Source organism: Carya illinoinensis, chromosome 13 (genome assembly GCF_018687715.1).
Source record: "Carya illinoinensis cultivar Pawnee chromosome 13, C.illinoinensisPawnee_v1, whole genome shotgun sequence".
In the NCBI taxonomy this organism is placed as follows: Eukaryota; Viridiplantae; Streptophyta; class Magnoliopsida; order Fagales; family Juglandaceae; genus Carya; species Carya illinoinensis.
The window spans coordinates 26,781,593-26,802,713 of record NC_056764.1 but is presented as its reverse complement, the minus strand read 5'-3'; the positions used below and the strand labels follow the sequence as shown (position 1 = coordinate 26,802,713).

At 36.9% G+C, this 21,121-nt stretch overlaps 1 pseudogene; it reads right to left on the bottom strand.

Annotated features, from left to right (window-relative positions):
- Positions 1–3,984: 3,984 nt before the first annotated feature.
- On the bottom strand, positions 3,985–16,390 carry LOC122291434 (annotated as a pseudogene).
- Between the last annotated feature and the right edge of the window lie 4,731 nt (positions 16,391–21,121).

Sequence of the window (21,121 nt, the reverse complement as noted above, 5' to 3'; positions counted from 1 at the left end):
CCTATGTGTTCCCTCATTTGCTTTCAATCTCATCTCAATCAGTAAACTCACTCAAAGACCAGACACTTGTCTATTTTTCTCAAATGATCTTTGTTTTATTCAGGTCCTCTATTCATGGATGACGATTGGACTTGCTAAAGCCCATGCTGGTCTCTATCACCTACTGCCTTCATCACCTGTCAGCACCACCATCCCATCCTCAAGCCCATCTAGTATAACTTGAGTCAACCAAGCTGCTGTACATCAAGATTTTGACCTATGGAACTTTAGATTAGGACATTTATCTTCTCAAAGAATGAATTCAATTCATTCCAATGTCCCTAATGTAAAGTCCAAGGATAAATCTCATTGTACAGTTTGTCATTTGGCTAAATAGAAACAACCTTCATTCCCTTCAAGTGTTTCAAGTAGTTCATCTCCTTTTGATTTGATCCATTGTGATATATGGGTTCCATACTCCCAAGCTTCCCTTCAAGGATTTCATTACTTTTTAACCATTGTTGATGATTATTCTAGAGTGACTTGGATTTTCTTAATGAGATTAAAGTCAAACCATGATCTATCATCCTTTCCAAATAATTTGGTCCTACCTCCCGCATTGCCAGATGACATATTTGCCTTTCCCCAAAATTCTCAAACTCCCACTCAAAATCCCTCTCGCTCACAATCTGAAGAACCTTCCTAAGCAGTTGACCCCTCCATCCTTCCCTCACCTACTGCTCCCACACTTCCCTCACTTGCCCCCTCACCTGATCTTGACGCTTTCTCTCTTCGAAGGTCCACTAGAAATAGAAACCAAACTGCTTATCTTCATCAATATCATTGCCAGCTTGTAGCCTCTCAACCCTTCCTTCCCTCCTCAACAATTCATCCCCTTCATGATTACATAACTTACAAAAATCTCTCTCCCTCTCACCAATCTTTTTCTGTTTCACTTTCATTACTTCATGAACCCCAGTCCTATAATGAAACTGTCAGGTTTAAGCATTAGCAAGATGCCATGAAAGTTGAACTCCATGCTTTAGAAGAGAATAACACATGGACTGTCACTACCTTACCCCTAACAAAACTACAATTGGTTTCAAATATGTTTATAAGACCAAGCTAAAATCAGATGGATCCTTTGAAAGGCACAAAGCCAGACTTGTGGCAAAAGGCTACACTCCAAAAGAGGGCTTTGACTTCCAAGAGACCTTCAGTCCAGTTGCTAAGCTCACCACAATTCCAGTTTTCCTTGCCATAGCAGCCATTAAAAACTGGTCCCTCACTCAAATGGATGTTCACAATGCATTTCTACATGGAGACCTTGATGAGGACATCTATATGCAATTACCTCCAAGCTATCACATCTAGAGTGAGCAAATTGAGGGGGAGAAACTGGTATGCAAATTAAATAAGTCCCTCTATGGACTTAAACAAGCATCTAGGCAATGGTTTTCAAAATTTTCAAATTCACTCAATGCCATTGGATTTCATCAATCAAAATCTGACTACTCTTTGTTCACTATGGTCAGTCCCAATGAATTTATAGCACCTTTAGTCTATGTAGATGACATCATAGTTGGAAGCAACTCTGAAGAAGAAGTTGACTCACTCAAATCTTACCTTCATAGCAAGTTCAAAATTAAAGACTTTAGACCCCTCAAATATCTCCTGGGTTTGGAAGTTGCCTGGTCCTCTTTTGGAATTAACCTTTATCAAAGGAAGTACACCCTCAAGATATTAGAAGATTCAAGTCTACTTGGCACAAAGACAGTTTCTACACCCATTGAACTGAACCATAAATTGAGCCACACCACAGAAGAAAACCTCCAAGATCCTACAGCTTATAGAAGACTCAATGGAAGGTTAATTTAATTAACCATCACCAAACCTGACATCACCTATGCTGTAAGTGTTCTAAGCCAATCCATGGATAGACCCTCACAATCTCATTTGCACTCAGCCTATAGGATTCTCAAGTACCTCAAAGGATCCATAGGTCGAGGCATTTTCTTGTCATCTAGATCAACTTTACATCTAAGGGCCTATAGTGATTCTGATTGAGCTGCTTGCCCCGAGACAAGAAGATCTGTCACAGGCTTCTGTATATTCATTGGAGACTCACTAATAAACTGAAAATCTAAGAATCAAGCAATAATTTCTAGATCTTCAGCTGAGGCAGAATATACGGTACTAGCATGTACAAGTTGTGAGATCATGTGGCTTCTCAGTTTGCTAGAGGAATTTAATGTTGACCATGCACAATCTGCTTCCCTCTTATGTGATAACCAAGCAGCCATACACATTACAGAGAATCCAATTTTTCATGAGAGAACCAAGCTTATAGAACTAGATTACCATTTTTTTAGAGAGAAAGTCTTGGCTGGTATCATCACACCAATGCATGTGTCCTCAAAATTTTAGTTGGCAGACAATTTTACTAAAGCCTTACCAACTTCTACATTTCAATTCTTATTATCCAAGATGGGAATTGTTAATATCTATGCCCATCTTAAGGGAGATTTTACAGAATGCAATGTAACAAGATAAAATGCAAGCAAGAAATGCACAAGGACAGTAGCCATGCTTGAAACACACTGCAACACTCAAGAGATGCATAAAGCTGATAAAGCAAGATGCAATACATGGAAAGAAAAAGATGGCAGCAATAGCAAAAAGAAGACAGGAGATGGCAGAAAAGAAGATGGCACAGCTGAGGAAATGCATGGCTGACACAAAGAAGTATGAGGGACAAGATGCATAAAGTTGCCTTTACCATACTGTGCATAAAAGTTCTAAATTGATGTTGTAATTGTGTAGATAATCAAAAGTTAGTTTTTCAGTAGCTTTTTACTTTTCTACTTTTTGTAATGTATATATATATGACCTTTGTATTGTCAAAAGGATCAATGAGAATCAGACTTCCTCAAATATCTGTCAAACTTTGTTTTTCATTTGTTTCCTCTTATTTTCACTTTCTGTTCTCAACAGTTTCTAACATGTTGGTCCATGTGTTCCTGACAAATTGTGTACAATAAGTTGACCATACCATCTACTTTGTTATTATGGTTTAAAACTATATCTTGATTCATTTCATGTATGGTGTTGACACCTCAATCTCCTTTGCAGGAATCAGAAAAAGGAGCATGGCATGTGCCTGTTGTAGGGAGCAACCGGGAGTGCGAGTCTTTCACAACTTGGCTATGCATTACTAGGCCAAGTTCTTGTGATGCTTTTGATGAATATCCAATCAATGTTGGAAGTTCAGAAAATGGACATGCCACCTACACACTTCCTTCACTAAATCCTTCCAAGCAAGAGAGTTTTAAGTGGCCATGGCTTACATAATAGCCTGGAGCCCTTCCAGTTTTCTAATAATAAAGCTGCTTCCTTAATAGGCAAAAGGAAAGAGAGGTCCCCATCTCGTTCCCGTCCTCATCATACACCTAATGATGCTTTCTAATGAAGCCTTAGCTCGTGTCATGAGGTGTTGTCTATCATTTCTAGAAGTCCTCGATAATGAAGGAAGACTGAGGAATAAAGCAGCAGCAGTACCATGTTGTAAGTTAATGTTTCTAAACACTTTGCAGTGGGTGGTTTCCAACCAATCACTTTTACTGTCAAGGATTTTACCTTTCCCCCATATTCTGCTACATGCAGTTCATAAATTGATTAGTAATGCCAATGTCATATTGTACAATAATTGAAAAAATAATCAAGGTAGAAGGGAAGAATATGTGATTTTTTGGTAGCAGAGAGTTCTCCAACTGACAAACTTTGTTAGCTCTTCGACTATATTTCACTGGTCCATTATATGTCCAATAATCGATTTTGGTCATCTGATCTATTGTAAGATCAAGGAAGAAACATTTTGCAGAGGGAAACACTAGTCATTACCTAGTGCTTGCTCGATGTTCTTCTTGTGGTACTCATAAAAGGAATGAATTTGGTTTTGACTTTCCCTATAATATCATATCATATTTCTCATAGAAACACATCTCATTCCTTTCAAAAATACATAACATATCATCCATCGTCTAACCCACTTAAAGTTGTTCAAACATAACTTCAATAACAATAGACCATGTTACTGAAATAATACACAACATGAATGAACAGTATTGCTCTAGTCACAAACTAAAAGCCAAGTGCAAACTTTGAAAACCCAACACTATCAATCACTTGTGTGTATCAATTGAAAACGTATTTCATGACACCTGGAAGATGGACATTCAAAAGGTAATGATCTCAATCGATGCACTTGGGATCAAAATAAAACATATTTGCCTCAGCACCACTCTGATCTCTTACCATCAGGCGTAGCTTCTCAGTGGTCAAGTCATCAAATCTACATGAAAAAGTAGGATGTTAATATCAAATGCTTGTTGACAGCATTTATATTAAGAAACGAAATATAAAGCGTATATATATATATATACACAAACACACATACACGCCCTTGAAGAACAAGTAAGGCTCGTATAGTTCCACCAACCGTATCACAAAGTTAATCTTTCTTCTAAGATCAAGACACATGATCCTAAAATATTGACAAAGTGTTGTATTCACCAATTCGAGTCCCTGTATGAAAAAAAAGAGAAGTCACTTAAAAATTAAGAGTAAGATCAACTGAAACCAAATTTTTTTGGGGAATAGAGGCAAGAGAAGAGAGAGACGTGTGGCTATAGTTGAGGCCTCCAAGTAGTGGCATGACAAGATATGCAAGAGGAAGAAGGCTCACGATATGCATGTAGTTTTATTTAAGCAAGAATTTTCAATAAAAGCTTTGGCTAAACATAACTTTAAATAACTGGTATTTTATCCTTAGTTTATTACGTTTTCAATTTTTTAATATTATTTGAAGAATAATATAGTTTAGTAGCATATCCCAACCTCTTCCCAACCCTATAAAAGTCAAGGAGACTACAAATAAACTTCAATGAATGAATTATTTTCTCATAAACCATATGTTTATACATCAAGGGGCTCAAGTTACCTCTCTCAATTATCGACCTAGTGTAAGTCCCTAATTGCAAGTTAAGCAATAAATGGAAGGAACCCCTAATCCTTCCTATCCATCAGCCACCAACATGCTCTCTTGCATTGACACATAACAACTGGTATTTAGAGCTAGGCAAGTCCGAAAGGCAGTTGAATGGAATAGCATCTAGATGCAAAAGTGGAGACTTTAAGCACAAGGCATGTGAAGACCACTACAAGTAATATATATGCAACATGTAGCAAACGTAAATCACCATGGCTTGATAAGATCACTAGCAACAAGAAAACTGGAGTGAGGGGAAAGCTCCACTGCAGGGAATTTTGACGATAGAGGCAAAACCATGCAATATAAAAGGTTGTTCTTTATTGAAGGTTATTTTCCATAGCATGAAGAGGGCTAAATAGGAGATGAAGAAAGAAGATGTCCTTGAGATTTGTTGTGACATCATCATGGAAATAGATATGTCATTGCAAACTACGTGAATCTCGAAGAAGTTTCAAGAGTCTTAAGCCTAAGATGGAAAAAATGATTGTTGTTGCTATAAAGTGGAACAATATAAGTTGGATGTGGTATTAGCCAATGAAAAAATGATAAGGAGTGGGCATGTGCACAATTTTAATGATCTAGTCTAATTAGCTTTTTTTTTTTTTTTCTTTTTTTCTAATCTTGGATTTCTTCCTATTAATATAATAAGATGGTTACGACAAAGTAATGGGGGGTGTGATGACTTCAAACTCAGCCCAATTACGCCTTTGAATTATTTTACTAAGTATATATGGTTTGGTAAGAAAGTGGAGTTATATAGCTACAAAATTCTATGGAAAAAGATAATTGATTTGAAGCTAATGTGGAAGGAAATTTGAAGATGCCATCATAGATTTTTTAGCAATCGAGTGCCATCACGCTTGGAGCAACTTAATTCAAATCAAATATTAATAACCGTATTTGTAGGAGCTATTGGATAAATTGAGACAATTTTTAAGGAAACCTCGAGTTTATCACTAAGAAGACAATGCAATCACAAGATCAGATGAGAAGAAGGCACTAGCCTTGCTATTTAGTTGTTCAAAGCATGAATTGAGGTTGAACTACCATTAGTAGGGGTGCTACTTGCCCACACACAAAAAATGAATTTGTATAAAGCCCTACAATCCAAACCCTAATTAAGGGAAGAGAGAGAGAGATACTAACAAGAGTCAAGCCATGACAGATAATGGATGACGAAGGTAAGAAGTGAGAGGGACTGCGAGAGTTTTGAGGAAAAGAGATTACAAGACAGAGAGACCAAGAAAGATGAAGACACTAGCCATCTTGATGGACCATTGATGAGAGATGAAGAGATTGAGAGAGTTTGAAGGAAGCAACAAAGATTGTGAAATGGCAAGGGGCATAATGACTGGTGGACTATTGTATTATATGCCTATGGGAACACGAAGGATAAGAATTCACTTCGAGGGTGAGTATTCGCAAGGAGGGAAGAGGACAAGAGATAGAGAGGAAAATGTAACTAACATATTGTATTGATTTTGCATAAGAGAGGGAAATTCCCCTACACAGTGAGCTATATGCTCTGACTTGTAATAAATGTCATAAGCAAGGACAAGGTTATTCTGCTAGGTGGAAAACAGAAATGACAGACATCCAGTGATGGGCTTAACATGACTCATGGACTAACTCAAACATGGGCCAAGCCCTTACAACTAATACCCAAAAATAATCCAATTGAACTAGATTTACACTAAACATTATTATAACTGGACATGACCTATCTAACATAAGAAGCTTATAATACGACTTAATCGACCCCTTGTCCCGAATCTTCCCTCAGATCTACCTTCACTTCACTTTATTTCCAAGCCCCAAGTGTCTCCCCCAATCTCTGATGGCTCCCAGGTCACCACCTCAACAGTAGTCAAGGAGTGTAACAATACCCCCATCTTAAAACACTTTGCCCACAAGATGTGGGAAGGAGCCTTTAAACTTCTAAAAGTTCTCTCATGTCTCATCCTCTCTCCCTTATCCCTATCATCACACTAGGAGCTCAATCATGAGACGGTTGTGGATGGGGCGCATCCTTTTGTTGAGAATCTCCTCTAGTTCAGATTGCAAGACTCCTTGAGAGTTCACGAGGGGCAGTATTGTCTTGGTTGTCACTCTTTCTCCCAGATATTTCTTGAGCTGGGAATATGGAAAATGGGGTGGATTTGGGCTATCTTTGGTAGTTGCAACTTGTAGGCGACCTCCCCCACATGTGTTCCACCAGAAATGGTCCATAATACAGAGGGGCCAGCTTTAAGTTTTGACAGTGAGCGACGGAGGTCTAGCTGTAAGGCAATAAACTGAGGTACACCCATTCTCCAGCTTTAAATTCTAGTTCTTTTCTCTTAAGATTAGCATATTTGACCATCCTCTCTTGTGCTTTGTTAAGATTGTGATGGAGAATCCAAAAAATGAGGTCTTTGAATTTCAACTCTATGTTCATTTCTTCTGCTTTGGTAGTTCCTACTATATAGAATATTAGTTTAGAAGGGGGTACCCATACAAAACCTTGAGAGGAGTGATCTTTGTTGATGTGTGTTGAGTAATGTTATACCACCACTCAGATAGGGGTACCCACTTTACCCAATCCTTTGGCCTATCCCCCACAAAACATCTTGGGTAGGTTTCCAAACAATTGTTCACAGTTTCTGATTGCCCATTAGTCTGTGGGTGATATGCTATGTTGAACTCCAATTGTACTTTCTATGCCCTAAACTCTCTAGAGAATGTCTCGATCTGAGACAATAGACTGGGTTAACCCATGTAATTTAAACACATGTTTAATAAACAGTTAGGCCATTGATTTGGTTGTGTATGGATGCCCTAGAACAATGAAATGGCCTATAGGAAAAGGAAGGATAAGAACTCACTTTGAGAAAAAAGGCCACTAGGGAAGAGTGGTCTATTTTCTACTAGTGACACACTTCAAAATCCTTGATGAAGGCCCTCACCTTAGATTTTATCATTGGCCGATAAAATTCTTTTTATGCCCTTTGAATAGTTTTATCACCCCCTAATGTTCTCCCCAAGGGCTGTTATGTAAAAATTGCAGTAGCTTAGCCTTTAATGTGGAATGATTTGGAATGTAAAGCCTCCCCTTGTAGAATAAAATCCCTTTCCTCACTGAATATTGTTAAGATAGTTGGCCCTCCATGAATTTTAAGGCCAGTTTCTATAAGTTGGGGTCTCCTTCATACCCTTGTTTAATTTCTCACAACCAGCCCAAGGAAGGTACAGATAATAGAGCTAAAGAAACCTCCTTCTCTTCCACTTGCCTAGATAAGGCATCAGTTGCTTTATTTTTGGATCCCTTTTTATATTCAACCATAAAATCATAGCCTACCAGCTTACTTAGCCACTTTTGTTGCATAGGTGTCCCAATCTTCTGGTCCAAAAGGTACTTTAGGTTATGGTGGTTAGTTGACCTTCCCAACAAGTAGGGTCTCCATTTATGAATAGTTGTAATGAGAACATACAGTTCCTTTTCATATGTTGACAAGGAAGTGTCTAGCTGAAGAAAGAAAATGGTTTGCCATGCGACATTAGGACTACACCTACCCCCATTTCCGAGTCATCACACTCTACTACAAATGGCTGTGAAAAATTATGAAGGGCCACTACTAGTGGTGTAGTTAATGCCTCTCTCAATCAATAAATGCCACATTTGTAGCTTCATTCCACTGGAAGCTTTTTTTCTAAGTAAAGCAGTAGGAAGAGCAGCAGTCATAACCCCATAATTCTTTATAAATCTTCTGTAGCACCCCGTGAGATTTAGGAAACCCCTTAAATCCTTTATGATTCTAGGTTGAGGCCTCTCCTTCATAGCCCTTAGCTTTTCTGGGTGTGCTCTAACTTCCTATCTAGAAATGAGATGGCCTAGACAACCATCCTCTTGGCACCCAAAATTGCATTTGCATTCTATTGCAAATAAATGATGCTTCATTAGCATGTCTAGGGTGAGTTTTTAGTGCCTTAATTGCTCCTCCTCAACCTTGCTGTAAACTAGCACGTCATAGAAAAATACTAGCACAAATCTCCTAAAAAAGGGTCTAAAAACCTCATTCCTTAAACTCTGAAAGTGGATTGTGCATTGGTTAGCCCAAAAGAGAAAGACCAAAAATTCATAATGGCCTTCTTGGATGCGGAAGGCAGTTTTATGCACATCCTCTGATTTTACTCTGATCTAGTGATATTCAAATCTAAGATCCCACTTGGAAAACCATTTAGACCCACTTAATTCATCTAAAAACTCTTCCACCACGAGTATTCAACATTTGTCTTTGACAATAACTTGGTTTAAGGCCATGTAGTCTACGCACATTCTCTGGGTTCCATATGTCTTCCTAACTAGTGAGACTGGAGAAGAATATGGACTTGCTAGGTTGAATTACTTATGAATTTATTAACTCCTGGATGATTTTTTCTATCTCATTTTTTTGAAAAAAAAAATGGGTATCTGGAAGGTCTAACATACACGAATTTAGACCCAGCTAGCAAATTAATAGAGTGGCCTTAATTCCTAAAAAAGGGCAGGCCTTGGGGTTCTTGGAATATATCAGCATATTACTTCAACACTGTTTTTATGGGCCCAGAAAAACTTTGCTCACAGGTATCATCCTTTTCATTAATCATTTATAAAGTTATTCTCTTCCTTTCTAACTTATTAATCTTTGTGTAGGAGCTTTCTTCCAACAGCTACGTGGAGACTACACCTTGCAAGGTAACACTTCCCTTTAATAGAGAATTGCTTGGTAAGCCTATTAAAATTCTAAGACAGTTCCTAACGTATGCAACCATTGAACTCTCAAGACCATATCAGAATCAACTAACTCTAGTAAAACTAGATCTACAGTAATAATTTTCTTGGATGTTCACCTTGACTCCTTTTCCCATACCTTCATTGCATAGTTGGTCCCCATTAGCCACCCTAGTCTTTACTTTCTCATCTGGACAGATAGAGAGTTTGGACTTTTGTGCTATAGTAGTGTCTAAAAATTGCGGGTGCTACCTAAGTCAATTAAAATCACAACCCACTTCCGAACCACCTTTCCCTTAACCCTCATTGTCATAGAGGTTGAGGAACCTATTAGAGCATATAGAGAAATCTCAAGTTTAGGTTCAACTTCAGTAAATTCCACCATCTTCTTAATCACATTAGTAGGAGTTAGTTGGTTGGTATTCTCATCTTCCTCATTTTCTTCATCATCCACTTCTTTAATTAAGAATAACTTGGGATTTTTGCATTTATGTCCTGGATTCCATTTAGAATCACAGCAGTAGCATAGACCCCTTTACATTATCTTTCATCTAATTGGAATTATTTTCTAGACTGGCAGTATGGACTGGTTGATACTTTGCCCAGTTTTGTAGTTAGGTCCTTTATTATTATTACCAGATTCCAAGTAACCTATGGGGGAGTTCTTAAACCTCTTTCTACTAATCTTAACATTTTCTTCCTATAATTTGGTTAAGTTGAAAGCAGTAAACAAATTTGGTGCGTTGGATATTCGGACAGCTAGTTTGATTGCATCCTTCAAACCACTTAGGAAACAACTTAGCTTATGGGGATCTAACAACCTACGCAACCTGTTAGATAAACACTTAAACTCCACCTTATACTCCTCAACAAACCCTATTTGCCTTAACCTTGTCAAGTCCTCAATAGGATCTTCATAGGAACTACGGTCAAATCTAGTTTGGAAGGCCTTCACAAAAGACTCCTAATCTACTAATGTCCCAACCTCTTCCAAATCTTGGAACCAGACCATGGCTTTTACTTCCATATGGAAGGAAGTCAATCTCAACTTATGGTGTAGTAATATGTTGTGATAAAAAATAAAAATAAAAAAAGGTTAGCTTTATACAGCCAACCTTGGGGATCATCCCCTTGAAAAAAAAAAAAAAAAAAAAAACCAGTCCTCACTGACCTGGGCATAACCTTTTGTTCTATTGTTCCTTCCAGATGATAATTCTCCATGTTGGTTTTCCAAGTTCTTTTTTTGTAGCTCCAAGGTAAGAGCAGCTAGTTGTTGGATTACAGAATTCGGTTTTCCTTTTAGAGCTAATACTTGGTCTAACATTTTCAGCATTGGCTCAGTGGAATTCTTCAGCCCATTTAACCCATCCTGCAACTGGTTTATACGATTATCCTCCGTCATGGTTGTAGATTGCTGTCGAGGATGACTAGCTGGTACCAATTATATTACACGCCTATGGGAAAAGGAAGGATAAGAGCTCACTTCGAGGGTGAGTATCTCCAAGGAAGAAAGAAGACAAAAGATGGAGAGGAAAATGTAATTGGCATATTGTATTGATTTTGCATAAGAAAGGGAAATTTCCCTACACAATGAGCTATATTCTCTGACTTGTAACAAACTTCATAAGCAACAACAACGTAACTGTGCTAAGTGGAAAACTAGAAATGACAAACACCCAGTGATGGTCTTTACAGGACTCATGGACTAACTCAAACATGGGTCAAACCCTTACAACTAATACTCGAAAATCACCCAACTGAAGTGGACTTACACTAAACATTATTATAACTAGACACCATGACGCATCTAACACAAGAATTAAGCCCATCATGCGGCTTAATCAGCTACTTGTCCCAAATCTTCCTTCAGATCTACCTTCACTTCACTTTACTTCACTCCCAAACCCTAAGTGTCTGCCTCCATCTCTGAAGGCATTCTAGTCGCCACCTTCAATGGCAGTCTAAGAGTAAGTTGAAAACTAGCTCTCAAAAGCACTATGGGTGAGGCTAAAGGCTGAGGTGAGGATGCTAATGTGGTGGCATGGGTTGTTGGTACCTGAGGGAAAGCAAGAGATTCAGTTGATAAATGAGGGAGAATCGAAATAGGTTGTCATTAGGTTTTAGTTTGATCTAGATATATATATATATATATATATATAAAGGGCGAACATGTTTAAATCGGGCCATTGGCCTTCTTAAATTCTCAGAATCATTTTGTCCACACAAACCTCAATGCCTTAAAGAATGGGTAGATGAGCTAAGAAGTGAGTCCTTGCTACCCAACCTTAACCACTAGATTCGGATGAACCCTAAGGATGTAGTGATCGAAAACAACATTTCACACTTACCATGGACACAATGCCTCAATGAATGGTTCCCATAACTATAATGGTCCCAAAGTAGCAAAATTCCTTGTCGAGTAAGTTTTAGCCCGCACAAAAGGTTTATTGATCAGGCATATTTTGGAGAGAGTCTTGATGAAATAGACATGTCTCTAAAGATGCAAACTACCTACAATCACTATGGCTCTTCAGATGTTCTTGGGCCTTACAGATACTATCAAACTTTTATCAAGGACCCTTTGACCACGGCAAGATAGGCTCCAGTTTTGACGTCCCTATTATTTAAGAGAAATTCCTTTAGGTGGGAAGACAACAAATGATTATTCCGACTTCCAAGAGTTGAAGAGAGCAATGATTGAAACATGATTCGTTTAAGGACTATTGAATTTCAATAAAACCTTTGTCGTGGAATGTGATGCAAGACTATAAAAGCCTGTCACCTATTTTAACGGCCAAGTGCTTCAAGGTAGAAGTTTACAACTATCTCCAAACGAAAGTGAAATGTTCACCCTTATAACAATTGTACAAAAGAGGGGACTTTATTTGTTGAGGCAAAATTCCATTGATCTCACCATTCATCAAAATCTACAGTACCGCCTCATCATGTGACCAAACCATCTCGACATGGCTCACCATAGGTATATAGGTGCTGGCTTCGGCTAGTGGTATATGATTTACATATTTTCTACAAACAAGATCAAAGCTCTGAGAAATGGATGCATTATTCGATCGAGTGACATGTACGAGAAGTGTTACTATACCTTTTATTGAGAAATGGATGTGCAATGCATGTATGAATAAATTTGCAATAAAACAATATTGAAATTTGTAACGTACAAATCATGATTAATAATTATATAACTTTAGTTAATATTTGAAGTAGCATGCATAAAGCAGGTTCTGAACAAACCTTCAAAGGCAGCAAATAACGTATGGCCAGATATCTGTGGAAACTATCCTTGTCGCTCAACACCAAAAGCTTGCCAACCTTGACGGCTTTGCCATCCTTATTAATCCATGGTGTTTTAGAGAAGTAACGAAAGAAAACATCTGAAACCTTTTCGTTTCTCAAAGGATTGCTCATTGAAGACCCCACTTGATAAATCATATGATGATCATAAGCAGCTGGTTGATTTGCATGAGCCACCATGGCCACGATCATAGCATTTACCACCAAGTCAGCCGGCATCTGCGCATTTCACTTTCATATTTGAGATTCAATTTCTTTTTTACCTTTTTGTTTTTTTTTTTTTTTTTCCTTCTACCTCTGATTGAAAACTGTCTTCCTTCAAGATTTGTTTGCTTTCTTTAAATGAACAATGGTAAGTGTCTTCGGATCTTATTCTCTTGCATGCTTAGAGATCAATTAGATCATTAATGAAAACGATAATGATAGCCAGATAGATTGTATATGTGTAATACGAGTTTCTTTGATGAAAAAATTGTGACAATTTCCTCCATGCATGCTGCTCATTTCCTTCCGTAAAATAAAGCAATATATATATAAATTTAATCAACTTACCAAGTCAACAATTGCCTTAAGATCTGCAAGGAAGAATGGTAGTTTTCCTTTACCATAACCAACAATTAGACTGTCAATGGTCCTGTAAACAAATAAACTTTTCTTCATTTTCTCGACAAACCAAACAACAAGATAATGGTGCTTCATGGAAAAGAAAAATAAGATATATATATTAAGAAAGTGGGTAACATTGCTGATCATTATACATAAAATATAACAAATTAAATTACCTGACACCTTCAACCCAACCAGGGAAAGGTTCTTTTAAAGTACTGGTTATGATAGGGGGGCGAATGATTACCACAGATAGATTTTCTTTTAGGTGCCCAATGAGCATCTCTCCCATTGCCTTCGTAAATACGTATGTGTTTGGCCATCCATGTATCTTTGCCCTAATAATTATAATTTGAAGAAACTTCTCCTTTTTAGATTTCAATGCCCATATAATAATTATTTGGATGCATATATGATCTCTTAGAAAAGCAAAACTTTTTTGGTTTGTATTTTTTAAACAATCCCTTTTTACTAAAAATATTTTCTAGCCAAAGAAAATGAAAAGTGGGATTGAAAGAACTCCATTTTTGGACATTACGTACTCATGATCTGAGCTAGTTGATCAACACACGTACTTTGATTATTAAATATTAATGGAGAGACATTAATTTTTGACTTCTTCGGCCTTAATTTTGGAATTGAGATAAGAGTGGTGCTGGGCGGTAACTGCTAGGTGTGCCGCCTTGCTAGCACAAGTTCACTTTTTTATTTTTTTCATCTTTTTCTTTTTATATTTTTTTTACATATTTAAATATTTTTAAAAAATAAAAAAATATACCAATGCACTAAAAGCCACTTCATTAATCATTAAGTAAAAAGATTTAAAAGAAATAAATATATGAGCAGTCAAAGTAAAGAAACAAACGCAGACGGTGTATTAGCATCTTCTTTGAGATAATATAAATACGTTTGGGGAGTGCTATGTCTCCTGAATCCTCACCGACACGCGCACGTGCAATCCTTTTGTTTTTATGGCTTTTTTCATGCCTGTTTTTAAATCTCTTTAAATATTTTTAAAAAATAAATAAATTTACAATATTATTAAAAAATACTTCTTTTAAGTTAAAAAAAAAATTTAATTAATCGGAATCCATAATCGGGACCTATCATCGGTGGCTTTAGCTTTTCCCATATATATATATATATAATAAAAGTTATTATAAGATGATGATGATGATCATGCATACATGAATTTATACCTAGTACCTTTCGGCTTTCAGTACCCAAATCCTTCATGGCCAATGTAATTTCTTCTTCTGTAGCTCCCTCAGCTCGAAAGCCATTCAACTTTTCCTCCACCAGTTTTTTCTCTGCGTAGACGTCTAATCCTGTGGTCCCATTCAGTGTTTCACCAAAGTGATATGGGGTTTCTAGAATCAGTCCTCCTTTCTCCCCACATACATATGCTGAAAAAGACACTTTGTCTGATTAATAATAATCTCAAAAACAAATAACTCTAAGAAACCAAACATGAAAATATGATAAATATTTGCTAACCCGTGGACACGTGGACAAGAACCTTTAGTCTAACACATTTTTTTGCAAAGGTTAAAGCATGCTTAGCTCCCAATGTATTGATACCCAGTGCAACATCATATCTGCATGGCGTAGATCATCAAGAACGTACATATTATTTTCATTTTTTAATTATAAGCTACTAAGCCATAAAAAAATTAACAAAAGAATAGTAAAACCCCATTTGCATGCATGCATATTGATTACCTTTCATCAAACTTAGTAGTTGCGGCTAAATTGACAATAAAATCGATTTGGTTGCATATTTGGTCCCTCAGAATGGAGTTCTTCAAGCCCAAGTCCACGAGAGAGAGGTCACCAGGAACCACAACTACTTTTTCAGAGATGAGGGAATCCATTTTTGTACCCCATTTTTCCCTCAGCACTCTGAACAAGTCCTTCCTTATCATCTATAAATAGAAGTAGCCACAGAATTATTACCATTATATTGAAATATGTATAGTAGTATGACCAAAATTAAGGGAAAGAAAATGAAGTGATAATTAATAGTCTGATTTCCATAGGATTTTGATTTATTAGAATAATGCAACCATCATAAACATGACTTGCTTCTTCATTCTTCGTGTCATTTCCAATTCACTCAGTAACATGCATGATTAAATAATCTCTGTGTGTGTGTATACCTCATCATGCAGACGTTGTGTGGCTGACATGTCATCTGCAGCTCTTAGAAGAAGATAGAGTTTCTTCACGTTTGGTTGAACTCTCATTATTTTCTCCACAAAAACTGCACCCATGCATACAACCAAAGTTAGAACTAAAATCATCGTTGTTACAGCCACACGCACTTACGCAAACTCAAAGAGACAGTACGTAAGAAAGGAATATCAGCGCAAACTCAAAGAGACAGTACGTAAGAAAGGAATATCAGAGCATACATACTTTTTGCCAGAAAACCAGTGGCACCAGTGACTAATTAAAATGGCCTTGTTCTCAAGGAACTGTACTATACTTCCCAACTCCATGGTGAAGAAATACCAGAGAGAGAGAGAGAGAGAACACTAGAAGGATTAGGCGGAAGAAACAGAAAAGATATGATGGTACATGTGGATACAGGCTGATGCCATCTTATATTGAAATGGAACTGTTAGGTGGTACAGTACTTAAACGTAAGTACTGCGTGGATTGTTTTCCTTGATATAGATGGAGAATCAGATTACTCCAATTACCTGTTTATTTCCCTTCAGTTTCCCTGTTTATGTATTTATCAAGTAATCAGTTAGGTTTGGATCAAATCCATATGTGGAGCACATGAAACAAATTAATTCTAGTACTATGTTATAAAGATGATAATTACAGCTATATATAACAACAAAGAACGAGGATTTTTTTTTTAACAATGATACATTGAAGATATCGAAAGTTACAAAATAATACTATATACAGTTTTAAGATAGACAAATCCTACAATCTATTAGAAAAAAAGTCAGTTCTTCCATTAAAAAATATTTTTTTCATTTAGATCCTATATTTTTCATTTTTTTAAAAGGGAATGTACGAAACTTGTATACCTTAAAACTACAAATATTATTTCCCTTATACAAACAATAGGAGGGGGGAGATCTCTTAACAAGTTCCCAAATTTTAGCCTTTAGAAATCAAGAAAATTGAAAAATACATATTGAGAAATGGCAATAACTTTGCCTAATCCCATGTTCTTTGACTTGAAGATAAAAGGTTTTTTTTTTTTTTTTAATCTTTTATGTGATGGAGAAAAAAGAGTGTCATAAATAAAAAGAGAGAACAACTACTAAAATATAACTGCTACGATGTGATGCACGTTCGTACCTCCATCGATCTACGTACTTAATATAACTGCTAACTTTACAACTACTAAAATAGACTGTTTTTTTAAAACATCTAAATAGACTGCCAACTACTAAAATAGACTGTCTTTTTCAAAAATCTAAATAGACAGCTAACTTCACAACTACTAAAATCACTGCTTTTTTCAAAAATCAAAATAGATATGTACTGTTAACTTTACAACCGTTAAAATCTCTATTTATTTCAAAAATTTAAATATATATATATATATAAAAGAATTAGAAATACTAACATCAACTTTAAAATGCGACCCTTCCTAATTATTATTGGTTCAGTCAGTTTTGTTTCTTTAGGGAGAATGAGCCACGTCTAAATTAAGGCGTAAGCAGGCTTGAATATATATGGCTTGCATCCGAGCCAACGGAGGGATATAAAGTAGAGGGGTGTTCAACTGGGTACCGGACTAGAAATCTGGATATACTCGACCTGGAATCCAGGTTTTAAATCTGGGCCAGATTCTGAACCGGATTAACTCGGGTTATGACCCAGGTCGAAATCCGGATAAATCCAAATTTTTACAATCCGGAATCCGGGTTCAGGAAAAAACCCCCTTTTCTTTAATTTTATAATAACAAAAATGCATATTATTTTTTTTTTCAAGAAATGGATAATGTTGAAAACGTAGAAGGCATTTATATTTTTTTTAATCTAAAAGCCTATAATCTACCACAATTTTCCAAACAAAAGTATTGAAAAGCATAATTTTTTTAATATATAATGCCAAAATATAATTAAATATATCAAAATCAAAAACTAAATTTTATGTAAAAAATAACTAAAGTTATAAACAACTAATTACCTTGCGTGAAAAAAAAAAATCGATATTTATCATGTAAAATGCATGCAACATATAATGCAATTCCCTACATATTACATTATTTGGTATTTATACATTACATTACAAAACACAAAATTACAATTTATGAAGATTACATATCTAATGGTCTTATTTTACTGCAGGACCCATGAAAATGAAGAAAACTCTAGGGAAAATAGATGATGGAACGGGTCCTTCAGCTCCACTAGCAAGCAATTCACTCACAAATCCACCTGCGGTTCATCAAAAGAGAAACTCATTATTAATGAATATTGAGTAATATCAATAAAGTAATAAAATATCAATAAATCAACAAAATAGGCATTTACCTCTGTCAACCAAACCCCCCAAACTTGTCTCAGCAGGAGGATCTGTAACATCTGATTTATCAAACTCGCACAACACAATATTGGGATTTAGAGACAAAATGTCCTCATTATACGAAAAATGTGGCAAGGAGTCGAGTAAATTAGAAGGAAAAAGAAAATCAAGTGACTTATTGTACAATAACCAAATAAGAGCTAACCACTTTAGTAGACTACAATGCCATGATTACACCATAGATGGTGATTTCCTTTTTGATGAACAATAAAAATACGTACGAAATTTCCTTCATTTTTATAATGCTCAGAAAATCCTCATAATAAGGAAGCATAAAACTGCATCTAGCTTTGATTAGGGCTATGCATCAGTTGGTCAAGGTATAAAAATTTGTGATGTTTTGAACTTGGGTCCATATATATGTGCCTCCTTAAAGAATGCCCCTTGTTTAACAGATTCTCAATCTATGAATCTGTTAGAAGAATAAATTTCACAAGCTGATTAGAACTACCTCAAAGTTCCCCCTATAAATTTACAACAGTAACCAATACTTGCTGTAGGACTAGTCCACAATTAATTTCTCTATTTCTCTCGATCCCTCACAGACAATACAAATGCTACAGAACCAATAAAGAAAAACAACCCCATACTTAAAAATAGATTTCTAGCACAAAGTCTTTTTGGAAATGATTTCTGTAGTGACATACAGGGTACCCATTACTCACAAAGTCTTTTTTTTTTTTTACTTTTTTCTTTCAAACCTTCTTTTGAAAGAAATATACAAATTCACTACTACTCACTTATTTAATAGTTAAGAAAAAAATAAAAATATTCAAAAAATAAATGGTAAAATAAAAAATAAAATACACGACCATTCAAAATGAGGGGGCAAAACTAGGGGGGCACTTAGCATTTTCCCTACTTTAAATGTATCACATTATGTGTGATTGAAAATTAAAAAGTATATGTAAGATTAATAATTCTATGCATACTATCTTCCAATTGCATAATTTAATTGGAACAGATTACTATAAAGGATCACTGTTTTTTCCATCTTTTATACTTACCAGTCTAATTCTACACCAATGCATTTCACAATTAATATATAGTTATTGTAAGATCATTAGAATGGTTAGGATGTAAGGAAGCCAAATGAGTAAATAATAATGAATCGATAGCAACAAAAAGTCAAAGTATTTTTTTCTCATTAAATACAAACCTTCCCCCATCTCCCAACCCCTCAAACAGGTAAATTAAGCAGATCCGGCCAACCAATTACAACTAACAAAATAATAACAACAAAGAATCTAAGCTAAACAAAACTCTAACAAATAAAACCCAAAAAGAAAAGAGCCGATCTAGCCAACCAAAACACTACTCACGCACTACCACAACATTACAGGTTATAGATCTGGGCGAAAAAATAAAACCCAAAAAGAAAAGAGCAGATCTAGCCAAACGACAGCATCTGCTAGTCACCAGCGACGATGGCTAGGGTTTCAGCTTCCCCAACACACTCTTGATATGAAAGAAATCTCCCCGCATGGAGAAGAGATCTAAATGCTCAAAACAGAGAGAGAGAGAGAGAGAGAGAGAGAGAGAGAGAGAGAGAGAGAGAGAGAGAGAGAGAGAGAGAGAGAGAGAGAGAGAGAGAGAGAGAGAGAGAGAGAGAGAGAGAGAGGAACGTACCGAGAGTTGCGAAAACACTTCTATGGAGTCGTGGACGGTGGCCTCAGATAACACTGGCGGCAATGGTTGTGGTTTCGGTGCTTGATTGAGAGAGAGAGACAGAGACAGTGAGAAGGCGAGAGAGAGAGAGAGAGAGAGAGAGAGAGAGAGAGAGAGAGAGAGAGAGAGAGAGAGAGAGAGAGAGAGAGAGAGAGAGAGAGAGAGAGAGAGAGAGATAGGGCTATTTAATTTATATATATATATATAGAACCCGGGTACCAGATTTTAAACCCAGAACCCGGGTAAAACCTGCCCGGACCGGCTTGGTCCTAATTTTGTATTGCGGATTTCGGCCCAAATCAAATCCAGGCCGAAACCCGAAACAGGAATCCAGTTATCTGGGTTCCGAACCGGGCCGGGAAAAAATCCAGCCCGGATGAACAGTCCTAATAAAGCTGGCATGATGGCCGTGGATAGGAAGTAGTGCCTGGCTGCAAATGAGTAACACGTAGAATCATGTACGTACGTAGTAGCTATCAGAGATAGATAGATCTTCCAAAGATCAATAATTTTTTGTATACTTAAGCTAGTTCATTGGCAGCACAGTTAGCGAATCGATATGCGAGACCAATTTAAATGTGAGACATAGATGGCGGGCTCTACTGCACTAACCAATTAATTTGGTCACGATAACACTGAGTGATGAAGGGTTGGGGGAGAGAGAGAGAGTTACTTAGTGATGATGGGTGGGGGGAGATCGGTTTTTTGTTTTTTTTTTTTTGGGGGCAAGGCGCAGTTAATATTGGGGTTGGGGGGAGAAGGGGCCGACGGATACACTACATGCAACTCTATTTTTCATCTTGCTAGAGCTTTTACATGTTAGGCAGTTATTAGTTGGTGTAAAACTTTATTTCACACTCATCCAACTGGTAGCCGCTCTCAAAATAGAACCAATTGTAGGTAAGCTCTCCCATACATCTCCCCAGCCCCGTCGTGCTCTCTCTTTCTCCCCTCTATCTCTCTCTCTCTCTCCTCAAGCCAACTACATGATTTTTGTCCTTCTCTCTCTCTCTCTCCTCAAGCTCTCACTTTCTCTCAACCCCCAGAAACTCTCCCTCTCTCTCCCCTCAGTGGGTCTCCATCAGGCTGCAGGTTCAAAAATACTAGGAGTTACATACTTGGGCCACCCCTCTACTGGCACTTCATGGGGGGCTTAGTTGCAGTCAACCACTCCTCCTATTCCTATCCTCCTTGC